The following is an 18,363-nucleotide window of genomic DNA, read 5'->3' as shown; positions in this document are numbered from 1 at the left end:
GTGTGTGTACTATAGCTTGTAAGGAATTTGGCTTGTCTCCCTTTCCCACTACACCCTGCTGGGATGGATTTGTCTGTTTGCCACTGCAGGTGCACCTGAGCTGTGACTGCACGGGCTGAGGATGCAGCAAGCCCAAGAGATGCACAAGAAACTCCCTTTGAGCAGTACTTGTTGGCTTTTCACAGAGCTGATGGCTGTGGGTAGATGCTGGCAGGGTTCATCACTGCTTTGTCTTGTAAAAATGTGACTCTTGGAAACCTGGCACTGGCTCCCTTATGTAACCTTGCCTTGGACGTGCTCTGACTTGGGGCTGGCACGGTGTGTGGGCGAGGGCAGCTCAGGGCAGGGATGGGGTCTGGGCTATGGCAGCTGTGATGGGCTGGAATTGTGCACTGGGAGGCCAGGGGGCCACACTGGCACAGGCTGGGCACAAGAAGAAAAAACTGGTGGAATGGGGAGGATTGGTTTCATCTGGGATTTTTCACTCACCTTTTCCTCCCTCGCTCAAGCAGGATGAAAAATCATAATGGAGGCTGTAGCAGCCTGATTCAAAAATGCTTTGCTGGGGTGTATCAGCCAGGTTTGGTGCCAGGTATTGTCTGCATGTTCCATCTTTTCTGGGTGTAGGTAGAGTCCAGTGAGCAGACTGGAAAACAGACTTTACTGTGCACAATTCCATTCAGTTCCATTGCAGGAGGAGCTTCCCTCAGCTTGATTAATTCTGTTCCTCTAGTCGTCTGTCCCCCTTGACAAGATCACTGTGGGATATGAGATCTGCCTGTTCTCCCCAAAAAACAGGGCCCCACACTTTCCCTGGGGCAAACACCCCTGCTTTACTTCTCTTCCCCTTCCTCTGTCACTTCCCAGGCTTTCAATTACAGCCTGATTGCATTTCTATTGCTCTTGAATGTTAATTTTATTGACCTTTGCCAATCCCTGCCCTCCTCCCAGCTGAGGGACAAGCTTGAAAAGGATTATTCCTCTCGAAGGTGATGAAAAGTGCCTCTTGATTGCCAGATTGGCATCTCCATAACATTCAAGGTCTCTGCTGGGCCAGGGAAGTGGAGGAAAAAAGCTTGGGAACCAGGCCAGCTGCTTCCCACGTTGGATGAAGCATCATTAAACAGCCCCTTCCCTTCAGGCTCGGGTTTGTCTCTCCCTCTTATTAAAGAAGCTGAGTTTCTAAATTAGGAAGCCTAAGATTCTGCTGTTGAGATGATCACATTTAATTTATCTTGCACTCTACAGGGGCTGAAGTTCATCTCGCTGATCCTGACCTCAATCAGCAGGAAATGCAGACTTTTTAAAAGTGTTTGTGCCTTGCACTCAGGTTTGCTAATGTGGGCTGTGACAGCAGAGGTTAAAGCTTTGCTTTGTCTCACGTCTGTGGTGTGACTGTGTTGGTTACTTAACATCCCTGAGGATAAGCTTATATTGCATGGGTGAGAGGATTAGTTGGTGTTTGCACAGCACTTCAGAGTTCTGAAGTGAGACGTGTTCAGGGCAGCGTCACCAACAGGATCTGTTTGACACGGAGCTGTTCTGGCTGAGGGCCTGCAGTTGGGTCAGGTCTTTTGGGGGCCCTGAGAGGCTGAATTCCTGGAGTGCCCTGTGCAGATTCCCTAAGCAAGGTGAGGTGGGTTAACCTTGGATGGCACCAGTGCCCACCAAGCTGCTCTCTCATTCTGCATTCTCTGGACAGGGAAGAAAACACAAAGAGAAAGCTTTTGGGTAGAGATGAGGACAGACACCACTCACCAGTTACTGCCTTGGGAAAAACAGCCTCAACTTGGGAATAAATGATTTAATTTACTGCAAATCCTTACTGGAATAAAACAGCAAGAAATAAAAATGAAACCAACCCTCTTGCCTGGCTCAGCTTCACTCCCAACTCTTCCACCTTCTCCCCAGGAGCACAGGGACAGGGGGATGGAGGGCTGTGGTCAGGTCATACCCACACTGTGCCTCTGCTCCAGTCTGGGCTTCTTCCTGGGGAAAGCAGTCCACAAACTCCCCATGTGTCTTCCCCACAGCCACAGGTTTGCATTGCTGCCTTCAATCCCTTCTGAATTACCAAGCACAAATAAGTAGTTAATGCTTTTGGGATGGGAATTTATGGCTTGGCATTCTCCTGTGGTCCTTCTGCTGTTCACAAAATGCCATGAATAGGGCAGAGCTGTTGTGTTTAGTATCATACCATCTGTGCATTGCTCCAGTGTTCCAAGAGTTTGTACTTGTAATCAAGGATTAAACTATCTTTGCAATTCATCCTCGTGGTATATGATAGCAAGCATAGATTGCTCCTAAATATTGCAGAAGAGTTTTGAGCCTTGAGTTACTTTCTTCCAGCATGATAGAAAAGACAGATGTATTTGTCAGACATTGAGAAAGTAATACTTTTCAAAATTCAGAAAGTTCTAAAGATAAGATGATTCCCTGAGTAGAGTTTGGGCACACTTTCCTTACATGGTTATTTTCTTCTGTTCTAAAGAAAGGAAAAAAAATTGGTTTCAGCACATGCCATCACTAATATTTTATTTTTAGTTCTTTTTATACATAACAAAATACAAGATAAAAAACATTTTATCATCCTTAAACCTAACATAAACAAATGAGATTACTACTCACAATTTTGTATCCCTTTATAAATATCTGCTACACTTTTTCACTTGGACTCTTAGGGGGTGAGTTGTTTGGTTTTGGGGTTGTTTTGGGATTTTTAGATTTAATAGCTCAAGGAAATGGAAACAAGGAGGGGAAAGCACAAGAATGGATCTAAATGTGACTGTCCCCCAAAATCTTTTGATTTGTGCCAGGAAGGGGGAACAGAGCTTGCAGTAGAGATGGGATATGTTCATCTCTGGCTGACTCTGTGGCCTTTCCCCATGTGTTACAGGAGGCATCACTGCTTCCTCTGGCACAGGTGCCTTGGGGGCTTCACCATGGAGAGCTCACCTTGCTGCTTCTCATTGTTTCTGTGCTCTGAGCAGATGGTCAATACCTGGAAGGTCAAAATAATTTTTCCAGGTAGTCTTAAAAATAGTAGTATGCATTTAAGAACTTAATGATTTGCAAAGTGAAATATAAAAATTTCAGGGTAAATCTTACACTAAATTTCTGGAGTTTTTTAAGTTTGTGGTTTCCTAAGTCATCCTTTACTACAATGATGCTACTTTACAATAATTATTACAGTGTGAAAGATTTTAGCCTTTAGTTTGAGGAGTACTTACCTGCTGAGAAGGAAACTAAGTGGTAGCCTAATACTCTTTATCACTGATTTGTGTTACATTAAAATTAGGATGCCAGTAGCTGGAGCAAAGATAAAATATTGTGTGGCTCCTTTTTCAGCCTCAGTGGCTGCTTTGCTCCTTAGGTGGTTGTTTCTGAGGTGAGCTCAAGCAGCCAGCTTGCAGCAGTGCTGTTTCCAAAGGACTTGCAGGATTCATTTTCCAGGACAGCAGCAGGTCACAGAGCTCAGGCAGTGCCTGCTCACCGAACTGAACTCTACCTCAGATATGTTTGTATTGTTCAATTATCTTCTCAGCTGCTCCTAAAAGAGGTGTCAGCGTTTTTAATTGCCTGTCATCCCCCAAGAATCTCTCCCTTAAACTTGTGCCCTTGAACTTGTGAGGGAAGTGCTCAAGATAAACTTGTTCTTAGGCTGGCCCCGACTTTGCATTTGCTAATAAGCAGGAACAGCTGGTTGCTGCTGTCAAAGGCAATGCTAAACACTGGGAAAATGTCAAGACTATATAATTTTGCAGTGAAGTTTATCAGGAAAAAGACTCTTTTAAAGCCTCTTTAGAGCTTTAAAAAACCCTCTGGCTAAGACCCAACTTCAACTTTTTTTTTTTTTATTTGTCATTACAAAAATTAATTTTTCCTTTATCCTGTTTTCTAGTAGTATTCTCAGGAAAACAATTGTATGAAATTATTTTTTGTCTTACTGGGAATAGATCTTGTGTGATCTGGTAGTTTTTTATTAAAATAGCAGAATGCTGGAGTAAAAAGGGCTGTTTGCACATGTCACAGACATACCTAGGCTGTCACAAATCTTGTCCACTCAAATATTTCATTTTTTTTCCATCTTTGAATTCTTGGTTGGAACAATGAGATTATATCAGTGGACACAAAGCAGAGGTTTTGCAAGTATTGTGAGTGATGAGACATTTGATTGAATTTCAAGGGACGGTCATTCCTGAAGGAAGAACATTTTATAGAAAACCTGTGAATTTCAGCATTAAAGGTGGATTTTTGAGGTGCCATTTACTCCCTGCTCACTACAGGTTAAAAAATGTCAAAGTAAGATTCCCTGATCAACTCCTACAGTCAGGCTTGGGACAGCCCCTACTGTGTCCTCAGCTCACAAGATAAATAATTTGGGATATAAATAATTGGGACATTTCTTCTGCTTTTAATTTTCAGGTGGGTTTTTATTAGACTCTGGCCCCCTCAGTGCTGGGTGCTGTGCTGCCCTTCATGAAGGATTTTACTGAACTTGAGCCTTTCTCCCAACTCTTGTGCTTTTGAAACCTTAGGGCTTGTGCTGTTGGTGTGCTCTGGTCTGGGAGTCTCTCTCATTTCTGAAACAGAAGGAAAGAACCCTACCTTGACCAAATAAATCTGAACTTTTCAGTAAAACTTCTCCTCTTCCCAATCTGGGTAAGAAAAATGTTTTGATGTAGACAAATAGAGCTCGTTTTCTTGAAGTGTCATCAGAGCAAAACAGTATTGGATAAACAGAGATGAGTGAAAGAAATCTGAATGTTTCCTAGGCATGCACAGTTACTCTGCAGTCTTGCAAGATTAATGCAGTAGCCTGTACATGGCAAAGACTCAAGGCTTCTCCCACCCCTGGATTCTGGCAGAAATGTTCTTTGGTGGGAGTAGGCAACAATGCCAAAACTCCTCTCTATCATTTAATCATTACTGCTGCTTTAATTAGACAAAGGTTGAGCAGGAAAAGGATTCTTTCCCATTAAAAGACCTCTCCAGTGATGTGTTACTGTTTGTGCTGAAGCTCAGACATGCAATGGACTTTTAATTCACAGCAGCAATGAAAAAATGAAGTAGGGTCTTATTTGCAGTGTATCTTCCTGACAGTAAAAAAAACCAACTCCCTTTCTGAGCATATGTAACTCATAAAATCTGAAAATTGCTTTGAAGCATTGGCCTTGTACAGAGCTACACTGTGTAATTGGCTTTTTCAAGAAACCTCTGCATCATATGCTTTAAGGTATGTACTAAGTGATTTAATGGGGTGTGTCATTTTTAATTACTGTGGAAGAGCATTCATAAGTATAAAAATGCAAGTCATGTCCTCTTGGCATTACTGCTTCTAAAAGCATTTTTATGTAACCTGCAGGAACCAGCACAGTATTTTCTTTATCCTCTAAGTGCATGATAGTTTTACATTTTTGTGGTCTGCAGGATGAATTCAGTGGATGATTCGTGGTAAATTAGCCTTAACTGAGCTCTCAGAAAAACTGCTGCCAATATCTGAGTTTAAATGGTCTAAAATTAGCTCATCCAGCTTTACAGTACATCACTGTCTGAGAAGCATTTCAGCTCTCTCCACCCTCTCAATGCCATCTAATGCAGCATAATCTCTGCTAACAGGAAGGAAAAGCCATGTCATTGTCATTGCCCTATCTGGGCCACAGCTGCATCTGAGTCCAGTGGCCATCTGTGGAAAATAATTGATTTTGTTTCTTTTTTCTCTTGATATTGAGTTCTGAGCAAATCATTAGAATTTAAAAATGACATAAAACCTCTTTAGAGGATCTTTAGAGGAGAGGGTGATTTGCTTTGAGAAAGTGTCATGTGCAATTTAACCTGCAGTGTATTGTAATTGATGTTGGCTGCCTTTGACAGTTATCTCCTGATTTTTCCCTCTGTGCCTGTGCTCGGGCCCTTGCTGTTGGAAGGAAGCTGATGCCTGACAAAGGAGAAGCTGCTGTGCTGTTGTCATTGCATCCCCCAAGCATGTGAATGCTTTTACCCATTTCTGAGTTTGTAAGCATCCCAGCCCTCAAAATGCAGTGAGAAATCCAGCAGAGCAGTGCTGCTGGTGGCTGACAGCAGGTTTGTGGATTTAGTGGCGATAGCAAAGCACTGAAACATTGTCCTCCAGCAAGGAACTGACCACAGGAGCAGCTGGGTAAAGCTCTGAATTTTTGGATGAGTAACACATTTGTCAAAGAATTGAAATGTGGGGGAAAGCTCCCAGCCAACAAAGTAACTTAGCACTCACAGGTAGAAGCACACCTTCCATCAAGGTTGGAGCTGGACTTCTCCAGCTGGAGTTGGTCTTTCATCATCTGCAGTACTTCTAACAGAATTTGAACGTTTCCAATGCTTTATAGTGTTTAAAAATGTATGAAGTATAAGCTACCACCCATTTCATTGTAGCAGTGGCGGACAGCTTTTAGCATAAAGTGAAACTGTGGAAATATTCTTGGAAACAACAAGGTCTGTTCCTCAGCCCAGGACTAGCTGAATGGAAGCTCTTCAGCATTGATTTAGGTAATCCTTTTTCCTTTAATGAAAACTCAGCTTGAATTTATCATTTTCCCTCATTATTTATTTTTTTCCTTTTCCTGGGCTAAGATTAAAGTGCTCCCTCTGCACCAGACAAGATGGGATAGCTCTGTCTGTGTCCTTGCTCCAGCTGCTGTCCAAACACCCCAGTGGAACAATTCACATCTGGGGGACACCACACCCTGCACAGCAAGGTCCTGGCTTTGCTTTTGCCCTTTCCCTTGCTCAAAATGCTGCTTGTCCCAACTTCTGCCCTTGGTTGCTGAGGAGTCCTGTCCCATCTCTCTTATTTTCTTGGCAGAGGAAAAATTACAGATAGAGTGTTTTAGCTGAAATCAGATGAGATGATGGTGAGGGGGTGTGTATATATGAATATAGATAAGATATATCTGTATTGGTGCCTTATGTATTTCTGGTTGCAATGTCAATATTGGCTTTCTTCCTTCTGCAGGAATAAACATTAGAGAAGCCACAGAAAACAAACCAGGAAGAGACTCTGAAGTTCATTTGATGCATTTGCTTCACTTAAAGTCGACACAAATCTCCTGAAAATGATCTTGCTTGAGCTATGATACGCCTGGAGAAGCCCCTGCTTCTGTTGTAGTTTGTGTTTACACCTGTATTGTGGGAAAGGGGGTAGCAAATATTGCTGAGGAGAAGGGAGTGGAAAGTTTGAAGCCGTACAAGCAGCATGTGGTGAGACTGGAGACAGGATTGCACTGCCCTTGCTATTTGACAGCAGCCTGTAAAGTCTGGGTTGGACACAGGACAACCACTTCACCTTACCTGGGCCAGGGGAGTGTAAAGGGGGGGTGAATAAGTTCTTGAACAGGTGAGAGCTGCTGGTTCTCTGCTGCTCTTTGCTTTTCCTGTAAGTCCTGGTTACCTGAACCTGTTTATGGCAAGTGATGTGCTCAGAGCAAATCAACCAAATGCTTTCACATCCCTTTTTTATGAACCTCACATTACAGAAACTGTTATTCTGCAAAAGCTGTGACATGATCATAAAGAAAGCTGTGCTGATGTAACCTGACATTTCCTTTCCTAATACTATTAAAAATGCCCAGGCTTTTATGCCTTAATATAAGCTTTCCCCTTGCTAATACTTCTTATTCTTCTAGACTGAATAGGAAGCTAAAAATGCTGAATTGTAACCTCACTGAAAACGAGGGAAACCAAGAAAAAAAAATTGATAGCAAAATAAGTCAGAAAATTCATTTCCATTTTAATGGGGTTTTAGTTGTGTTCTGAATATGCTTCAAGCTTAAATCCAGCACTTACAAAGCTCACATTACAAATGGGTTGTACTTTCAGTGAAGGAGTATGTGTGTTGTTTCCTGAAGCACCCAGTGTGGTGCAGAGAGGATTGAGTGTGTAATTGTTTATTTACATAGGTGTCTGTGGGATTTAGAAGCATCACAATATGTTTAGAGTCCATTTGTATTGTAGAGAGTTTGTTTGGGGTTGTGTGAAGGCGAGTTAGATTAAGAAAACAAAAATAACCTGTGAGGATGCTGCTAATCAGGGAGCTGAATTTACATGAGCTGTAGTCACAGCCATCCAGTGGTCTTATCAGCTGCAAATAATCAAGCAAACTTATTAATTTTCGTTCCTTTTTATCTCCAGACTATATTTTTAATTTCTCCCACAATGAAGTCATAAGAAAGAGAAAGAGAGAGCTCAAGTTTTTGTTAAAAATAAAACAGAAAAAAAAAGAAAAAGCAATATTTATTTCTCTTCAGCCACCTTCAAACATTGTCTCTCCTAAGTAACAAAGAAAATGCCAATTCAGATAATCACTGAATTTTAAAATAGGTAGCATCTCCAAATAGACTCTGTTTTACTGTCTAATAAAATAATTCCAATCTTACTGAATTGTTTCCTGTGTAATATAACAGTGACTCTGGGGAACTTTCATTGGCTCTGCAGTGGAGCTGATTACCAAAGGCTGTTCTAATGTGTTTCTAGGGAATCACCAAGTGACCCAGAGCAAAAATTCTATCATGTCCTGTGTATCTCAAACAGGAAAAATACAAAAAGGAACACGTTTGAGATACAGAATGCAGACCAAATTGTTACACAACTCACAATATGGGTCCCCAGTTTCTGCTGTCTCTTTCTACATTCTCATGCTGCATTCCTGCTCTCCTTCAGCCCAGGAGAGGATTGCTTCTGCTGCCTGCAAAACTTCAGTTAAAGCATCAGCACACCAGTTAATAGGTGTCATTCATCCACAATGCCCAGGATTAACTTGGATTAATCCTCCATTGAGTTTCTCTCTGTGAAGGTGCCCTGGACTGCCCAGACAGGGAGGCTGGGGATGGTGAAGTGACCTGCTCTGGTGCTTGTCCCTGCCCCCAGGTCTGGGCTCTCCCCTTTTTTTATGGTATCAGACCTATAGATGAAGAGCTGGAGCACTGAGAGTGAGGCTTTCACAGACCAATTCTCATTTCACTGCGCTGTTGCTATTCTGGTCCTTTGGAGGTTTATTCAGGAGTGTTGTGGAGCAGGTGGAAAAGAAGCTAATGTGTTATGGATTATCTGACACATTCAGCTGCATCTTTCATTCCCAAGGAACAAAAGCCATTCCACAAGTAAAGAAACTTCTTTTAATTAACCATCAGAGGTAAAGAAGCCTCCACCTCCTCCCCAGGAGCTAAGCTGTCAAATCAAACCAGGGCTGGTTGATCTGCTCTCTCTGGTTCTGATTGCTCTGTTCTGTGGTTCTGGTGCAGGTCTGTGGGTGCTGGAATCAGAGACAAATCCCTTTTCCATTGATTCAAAGCACCGATTGGAACCAAGAACTTGCAGAAGAAAATCTTCATCACTGCATTTCTCTGTAATGTGGGGCATGGATTCTCTGTCTCTAGGTAGAATTATCTCCCTTTTCTACTTTTCTGTTGCTTTCATTTTCTGCTGTATTGCAGAATACTCACATAGCTATCATACTAGAATTTATAAAATTACTTTTATGATGGACATTAGGAATTAGGAAGCGTGACTCCATTCTTGGCTAGATTTATAATGTTAGTCTTTCCACCTGTATTTAAAAATAAATTAAAAGAAAAAAACCCCAAACCCTAACAAAATGCAAGTGTGCTGTCTCTGGGCAAATGTCATATTGAAGCCTGTTTAAGTGGCTTGCTGCATATGGGGTTCATGACTAAGGAATACAAAGGATTTAAACTGAAGGAGTTTAGGTTTAAGTTAAATGTTATGAATAAATTCTTCCTTGTGAGGGTGATGAGGGTCTGGAACACATTTCTCAGAGAAGCTGTGGGCAGCCTGGTTTAGTGGAAGATGTCTCTACCCATGGTACCTGTGCTGGAACTAAATGGTCTTTAATTCCCTTCTAACCAAAACCACTCTGTGACTCTCTGATGATTTCAGTGAAATACAGGCAGGAGAGGATGAGTCACATGGAGTTCTGGTGGCCTGAGTGTCCTTCATGAATATTAGTAAGCTACTATTCTTCTGTGGTTAAGATATTAAAATCTAATGTGACTCCAGGGAAAGCTAAGGAAGAAAAAATAATGCAGCTTCTCAAATAGAATAAATCCAAGGTGAAAACTGATAACTTTGCCCTAGGAATATAGTGAGTAAAATCTGGTTTAGAATAGCATTTTAGAGGTTTTTTCATTTCTCAGACTTCTTTGGTTAATTAACAGAGTGTTGTTAGCAGGTGGCTCTGTTATGCTGTGCCATTAGTGAGATGTGTGTTTGCCTCTCAGTAACTACTCTACCTGTTAGATTTATTAATATAAGTCACCCACACATTTGAGGCTTGTTCAATCTGACCAGGACAGCTTAGGGTGAGTTGGGCACTGAGGGAAAATCGGGCTGGACAAATTCCAGGGCAGTTCTCACTGCAATTTGCACTCTGCCCTCAGCAAGAATTTGGCAACACCTAAAGTGTCAGAGGGTGTGTGCAGGTGTATCAGAGGGCAGTGGAGATCAGCTCTGCATCTGAAAGCTGCTTAGGGATTGGATTGATGGGATGTGAGGAATTACAAAATACAACCTGGATTCTGGAGGAGATGCAATGGTGTTTATATGAGAATGTTATTAAATTATCTGTTTCCACTGAAGCGAACGTGTAGAAGTGGATTGCAAGTGCAGATCTGTATGATTGCTTGTCATTGCTCCTAAGCAGTGGTTAATTTCAAAATGCTGCACAAGCCTCTGCCTGTGGATTTAATCTTCAGACACAGCATTGATTTAAGAATTTTCTGCCAGAAAATGGTGAGAGATCTACCTATGCGACAATAGGAAAAACACAATCCTCCTTCCTTCTTATACACACATACACAGCACTCATACAGCCAGAGGTGCAATAATCCCTGTTTAGCTGCCAGAGCTGGTGGGAGAGCAGTGGTGGCCCCAGGCAGAGGTTAAGGGGCAAGTACAGGGAATGACTCCTCGTGTTCTCTAACACAGCTTTGTGGGGGCTCATAAGTAATTGTTATCTGACCCTTCCCTTTGCTGGAGCTGCCTTTAAATCCCCAATCAATAAAAGGAACTCTCACCATGGCTTTGAATGAATAATGCAGCAATTTTGCAGCAGAGTGTAGCTGTTGAAAGGCAGCAGTTTATGATTCAGGGGTGCTCAGGCTCTCTCACAGGCCTGGGTACGTGCCCTGCTGAAGTTCACAGAAGTTTACTGCGCCTTCATGACGAGCTGAATGTGGGGAAGGTTATTATTCTGCTGACTTATCCGTGGCTCGGGATGAATGGGTGTGTCCCTGTTGGGATGTTAAAGGTACTGGGAGTCACGTTGTGTTGTGCAACCTGTGGCATCTTTGCATGTGGAAAAGGATTTACAGTGCTCAGTCCAAGAACAGAGCGACCAGAGCTGCTCTCTCCAGCAGCTTTCTTGTCCTGAGCACTCCTGAGCTTTATTGCAGTTCCAATCTGAGATGTGAAGGTAGGAGCTACAGTCACAGCTACAGAACTCCATTTCCTGTGAAAGTTTATGGAGAGGGAAAATCACAGCATCATGCAACACCGTGGGGATGCAAGACATGAAGTGACTGCCCCAAAGGTATACTCATGGCAGAGCAAAAAATTAAAACTCTGAGGCAGAACTAGGGAGATTTTCACTAGAGCAAGATGAACGTTTTGCACTAAGTTAGCAGTCTAGTTAGCAGTAAAAGATGTGGACTTGTCAAAACTTCAGTGTTTCCTAGAAGCACACCAGCTGTGTTGAAAGTAATGTTAGAAAAGATCCTGAAGACCAGGATGAATTTTTTTGTTATTTTGTCATGAGTAAGAAACTGTGCAAGCGACCAAGAGTTAATCTAGGAGGTGTAGAGTGCAAGTTCACTTTTTTGCTTTTTCCCATTCAATCTGTGTTTCATTCCAAATAGCTGGGAATTTTGGCCTTGCAGTGTTTCAGCATTCCTTATTGAATGGACATGGAACTATCATTGGAGTCATTAGAATTTAAAAGGGTGAAAAGCCCTACTTTAAAATTTTAAATCCTATAAGTAAATGAATGGACGAGTTGAATTGCATGTACTGCTTTTACTAGGAGAAAAATACTAATGAAGGTTAAAAGCCATCTGCAATTAAAGATAAACAAGTCATGGCTGATTCATTAGACTTGCTCTTTATTGAGAGACAATTGTCTTTTAGATTTTCTTTCCTCTCTCTGGTGTGCTGATCCTGGCAGTGCTGTTACAAATTGCTATTAACAGCAATAATGTATAATACCAACACTTCACACATAGCATGAGAAGACAGCAGTGTGAAACCAGAAAAACACATCAAGCCAAGAAGCACGTCAGGTATTTCCCCAGCCTTTTGTTCTGTGTATTCCTGTGTGCTGCTGTGTTTTGGTTTTGGTTTTTGAGCACTGAGTGTGCCAGGGCTGGCAGTTTGTCTGCTGAGCCCATTCCTGATACAGCACCCAATCAACTGGGTGGTGATTTATGTTGGGAAAAGTACCTAGCATAATGACAGATCACTGAATCCCTCCATTTGTGACTTATCTTGTATCTCTGGGTATGTACAGACTGTGGCCTTCCCTGGTGAGTAAATCACGAGAATCTCTTTTCCTGAGATGACATTCACTCAAAAACAACCACAAAAATACACTTAGATTCCATGCAAAATGGAAAACTATAAACTGTTAGGCAAGCTCATCCTCTAGAATTGACCTAAAGGACTCTGGAAAGTTTTGCTGCACACATCCTGCTCACCAGAATTGTGTCACAGCTTTCTGGGGTTTTAGCTGTCTGAAAAAATAAAGAAATGCTTTTGCTGCAGCAGAAGTAAATGAAAATCTAAGAATCTGAGAAGACTATTTTAGCAATGATCCCTTACTCACATGGGCTTGAAAAACCCAAGTTTCCTGGGCAGCTGCCAAGTGCAGGTAATGAAAGGTTGTTTAGCACTTGGGACAAAGTAAATGTTAAACACCAGTTACACTCTGCTGTCCAAGTCACAAGACTGCCTAGAGAACTGCTGGTGATCAATGCTCACAATTATGGTATAGAAATACCATCAGGAATTTAGGGTGGAACGAGGCAGGGCAGGGCCACCCTGGACTAATTACATGGACTCAAGGAGAGGAGAAACTTCCTTGAGAGAGGAGTTTTGAAACACACACATTTGCCTGGATAAATGCTGACTGTGCAGCAAGAAATACTTTCATATGAGGAGGGTAAACTTAGCAATTCCAGCTTGGAGAGTGTGCTGGATCATTCACAGAGCCACTGCATCTGAGGGCCAAATGTGCTGCTTCTGACTGCAAATAAAGCCACTTCTCACTGCTGTTTTCACTCTCTGGAGTACTTTGCTTAAGTCACTTAAGCATCTGCAAGAAGTTAGTGGTGCATGAGATGAGGAAAGGTTCAATATGTATGAATAGGTCCAACTGTGCTTCCAAGCCAGATTTTTTCCATGCACAACAGCACCAAAATTTGGGCAACAGCCAGAATGTTGCACTAAGTTCTTTTATTTGTTCTCCTTATTGTTTTATTAGCAATTCCAGGATAATCTGTTGTTTCAGACTAATTTTACTCTCATTTTGCAGGATTAGTGAACGAACCATTGTAACAATCAGCTAAGGACACTGAAGCACTTGAGGTCTGATCTCCATTTGCACCTGGGGAGTGGATGTACCGTGTCTGCACAGAAACTGCACAGGCTGCAGATAAAGTACAGCAGCATCTGAACAGAAGGCATCCCTTATCTTCATGAGCTCCCTTAATTAGCTTGGTGCAGAGTTAAACTGCCTTCCCTGTGGAATGGAAGTTTCTGCTCATTTATTCTTTGTTTTCTGAGTACTGCTGAAGTCTTACCATTTATATAAATGTGGAGTTTCTTTCCCCGAAGAGTCTTGAAGTGTTTAAGCTTAATGCAGGATGAGAGACGGGTCAATAAGTTAGGGGACTATTCCTGGGAAGAGGGAAGAACTTTTCTAGGCTGTGACAACACAAATTCTGTAGAGTATTTTGTAAGAAAGCAGAAAAACTACAGAAGGACGTGAGGGATGATTAAAGAGAGGTGTGAATGTAGGAATCACAATTGGAAGAGAAGGGGGAGCAAGGTGATACATGAAGCCACAGAAACAAGGTGCAGGAGCTAAATCTGAACTGGTAAACAGGAAGTCAGACACACAAATTTGCCTTCTTGCAGGACAGTAAATTGCACTCTGTCATGCTGGTACAACAGAGCAGCTCCAAATCCCCACAGGCAGGATTACACTGGAGCAGTGACCAAAGCAGGGGCTGCTGCTGCTGAGGGGGAGAACCACAGGATCTGCAGAGGAAAAGACACAAATCGTGTTCAAATGGTCATATTCATGTTAGCAATTCAGTTACTTATCTCTGATGAAGTCACTTTAGAGCCACCTCTAAGTCCTTTGAATATGATTGACAATTACTTTGACTATTTGCTTTTGCTTCTTGGGGATTGTGAAATTTTAATCAAAATTACCTCAATATAGTCAGTTTGCAAAAGCTGAATTCCTAATGTTTTTTTCCCCAACATTTTACAATCTGATCAATCTTTAATAATGAGACTGAGCTGAGGAAAAAAACCCAACAAAACCAATTTTCTACTCAACTAATGCAATTTCATCAGAAATGAATCATCTTAAGTGAATACATTGATTTAGATTAAATTTGATGGGAAAATATCAAAATGAATAATTTTACCTTATTGCTTTTTGGCAATGTTGAAATATTTTATATTGGCATTTTATTCATTTAATTTCAACTTCTATGATATTTACATTATTTTGATATTCCTATACTATTGCATATAAGGATTTCAATGATTCAAACCCTGTGTGTTTGTTATTTGCACTGAAAATAAATGTCAAAATGTTAGAGTTTCCTGTGGGATAAGAATTCTACTTTCTATTTACAATAAAATGTGTAAAGAAATACAGTACTCCAGAGTAAGTCTGACCTTAGTACTCCTCAGCTCTGGAATGCCAGGCAATCTAATACATGGATCAGTATTGTGTAATAAGATTTCTGAATGATTAATGCCAACCACATTCTCATTATTTCCTCACCAGTACTGGCAGTGGTAATTCCTTGTACACTAATGCATCTTTTCCATCCAGCCAGATACAACTTATGTGAAATAAACTGCCAAGAGTCTCCTTGGAGCATGGCTTCCAGCTTTAAGGATTTTTCAGGTATTTCATCTTTTTTTTGCTGAATTAGGTCAATTTATGATTTCAATCCCCAGTATTATCATTGATAATTTATTTTACAAAATGTTCTGCAGTGTTGATGAATGTCAAGCCACGTGGAGATAATGGCAACTGTCCTCGTGTGCTTGCTCATAAAATTGATCTGAAAGCGATCAATGAGATGGTGAAACTTTCTTTAAAACACCAGAATTACACTTTAAAATATTAGAGGGGATTTTAATTTTTTTTAATTAAGCACATAAGTGATCTTTATGTAAAGCCAGATAGCTTCAGCTTGTGCTGAGGAAGTAATCAACACATTAGGTGAAAGTTCACCTCTGCAAATGGTGCTCCTGAAGGTAAGGGGAGCTGGATACATTCTGAGTTTGTTCATCTGAAAGACACCTGGATAAAAATTGATGGATTTGATGTACTCCTGAAACAATTACAGTTGTTGTCATTTCCATGTATTGCATAAACTATTTCATCAGCTTTCTGCTGGAGAAAAGGTTATACAAACCCTACACAGAACCCACTCTGAAATTTAATATAGGCAAACTTCTTGATTAAAAAGTTTGAATTTGGCTGTCCTAATTCAGGTCAGATCACCCTGTCCTAAAGATGTAGGTTTTGATCTCTTAATGAGCTGTCTCCTCTCAAAGCATTGACAAAGAGCTCAGATAACAGTATTGAGTTTTATTCTGTCATTAGCCCCACTGGAGTCTCTTCTCCACCTGTTCTCCTCCTTGTAGGAAATGCTTGGAAACTCAGTGCAATAAGTGTGAGGAGGTTTACACAAAGGAGAGATGCTAACCAGAGTTCCATAATTGGCTGTATTGAACTCTCTAAACCTAAAGCCACACACAGAGTAAATTATCTTCTTATCAACCAAATCTGCTGGTGATCTGAAAAACAGGATTTTTGTATTTAGTTTCTCAAGTGCAAACTTAACATGCATTTGCTGATGCCTGCTGAAAATTTCCAGAGCCCCTTGTGCATCCTACTCCACCAGAAATACTGCATGGAACCTGTTTGTAGAAACCCTGGGGGGCAAATGCTGATCAAAACCTCCGAAATTCTGTCAGAAACAATGCAAAATATCAGCAGTCCAATCTAAAAATCTTAAATGTATCTTTTCTCTAATTTCTCTAATCAGAATATTCTTACACAGTTTTGTTCTGCAGGGTAGCTGATCTCCCTTCCAAGACAGAAATACTGCTCTGGAAATAAGTGTTTCTGGCCCCTTCTAGACTCAGGTTTTGGGCTCTACTTTCTATTTGTTTCAGAGTTATTCCACTAGCCAGGGACATTACAGAAATTTCTTTACAGTGAAAAACTCCAACAACTCCTTGACCAACTGTGTCTCCTTGGTTCTTTCCTGCTGGGTGTCTGCTGGTGAGTCCATTCTGTTTTGGAGATTGGCTGTTTTGTGAAAACCTCATCCTGAAAAATATATTTACTGGATTATAAACACGTTATCTTAGATTTTGTGCAATCTGACAGACTGATCTCATGGCAACAACACTGCGGGAATGTGGGTTAAAGACTTTGTGTTGTCAGCTTTTAATATCATACTTACAATTTTTGGAGCAAAATAGGGCAATATATGTCACTATGTCTCAGATGTAATATTTAAGAATACTTTCAAGAAAATAAATACAAAAAGTGTCATCTCTGTAAAAACAACCTGCCTCCAAATTGAGGCCGTGCACTTTGTTTCACACGGAGCACAATTGCCAGCAAACACGAGCACTTTTCCTTGTCTCTGGTTGTTTGCCAGCCTGAACCATCCATTCCAGACAATCCACGTTCACCTGGGGCTCCCAGACACCCCTTAGGGCTCTGTAAACAGGGACTCAGCCAATTGTTTCAGTGTTGTTTTCTTTGTCAAGAAGAGTTTAAACCCCATCCTCTGCTGGCAGGTTTCCCTCCTAATTGCAGCAAAGTGTTGCTGCCATGTCATCGTGGAGTGGCTGATAGTGGCTGTGTTTTAAATGACAAGGCACAGAAGAAAAGCCCCTGCTCTCTGGAACCTGCTGTAGGAACAGATAAATGTGTGTAAAGTCTATAATTAGTGAGGCAGATCTTGCAGAGGAATCATTTACAGAAGGATCTGTCCTGTAGGGCTGATGGAATAAAAGGCAAAGGGATGGGGGATGCACTTCATAAAGGCAACACCAGAGCTAAGGCTGGACTGGCAGTGCAAAGAGGGGAACAGATGAATTTTGAGAAATTCTGAATTCTGAGAGGGTGAGGATAAATGAAATAAAAGTACACAGACATGGCAGAGGCATAAAGGCCTGGGGTTTGTGAGGAGGGGGAATGATGTGGGTGTGATTGCTGCTGGGTGCAGATTGAGGGGGGAAATTGCAGCTGTGGGGTGAGGCTTGCTGGACAGGTTGTCAAAAATCAAAACAACCAAAGGATGGACAAATGTTTTAGCCACAAGTTTTTGAAGGAAGATCGCGTACTTTAAAACAATCCCAAATTGTGGTGGAGGAAAAACCCAATGGAATCTGTGCTAAGGGCAGTGTGGATACACCACAAGGAGGATTCCAAAGTCCTGAGAGTGCTCTGAGACAGGGAACCTCAATGACAGGATAAATGCTTTATTTTTCTCATGCAAGCTGTCAGAAATAATTACACTTAATTTATAGTTTTCATTTGAAGATATATACAGTAGTTCTCAAAAGACACTCCTATGTCCAAAAGCACATTTCAAAGCTCTTACCCCTCCGGTGGAAGTAATTGTTCTCTTTTGTAACTTATAAAAACATGCTTGGCCTCCTCTCATATCTGCCTTTGGTACACAAGCCTGGCAGATGCAGACATTCCTGTGCTGTTTGTTCCAGCAGGTGAATTATGATTATAACACTGGGGATGAGCATCTGACGTTGACAAGGTTTTTCTGCAAGTCACCGTGAGGTAACGAGAAGTGTCTGCTTTAATGATTTCTGCTGTTTAAATTTTTATTGTATTCAGCTGGATTTTTTTTTTATAGCCTTTGATTAAAGTTCAGAGGGAAGATGAATTTAAAAGTCTTCAAGTTTGTTAGATGTGCTACAGCTTGCCAGTCACCCTGCCAAAATTTTCCACTGTGTACTTCTTATAGTTCTGCGTGGTCTAAATTTAATTGACTGCAGATGAGAAGCATTATTACAGATCTGTCATTG

The sequence above is a fragment of the Catharus ustulatus genome, chromosome 13 (genome assembly GCF_009819885.2).
Source record: "Catharus ustulatus isolate bCatUst1 chromosome 13, bCatUst1.pri.v2, whole genome shotgun sequence".
Lineage (NCBI taxonomy): Eukaryota > Metazoa > Chordata > Aves > Passeriformes > Turdidae > Catharus > Catharus ustulatus.
Note: the sequence above shows the minus strand (reverse complement) of the source record.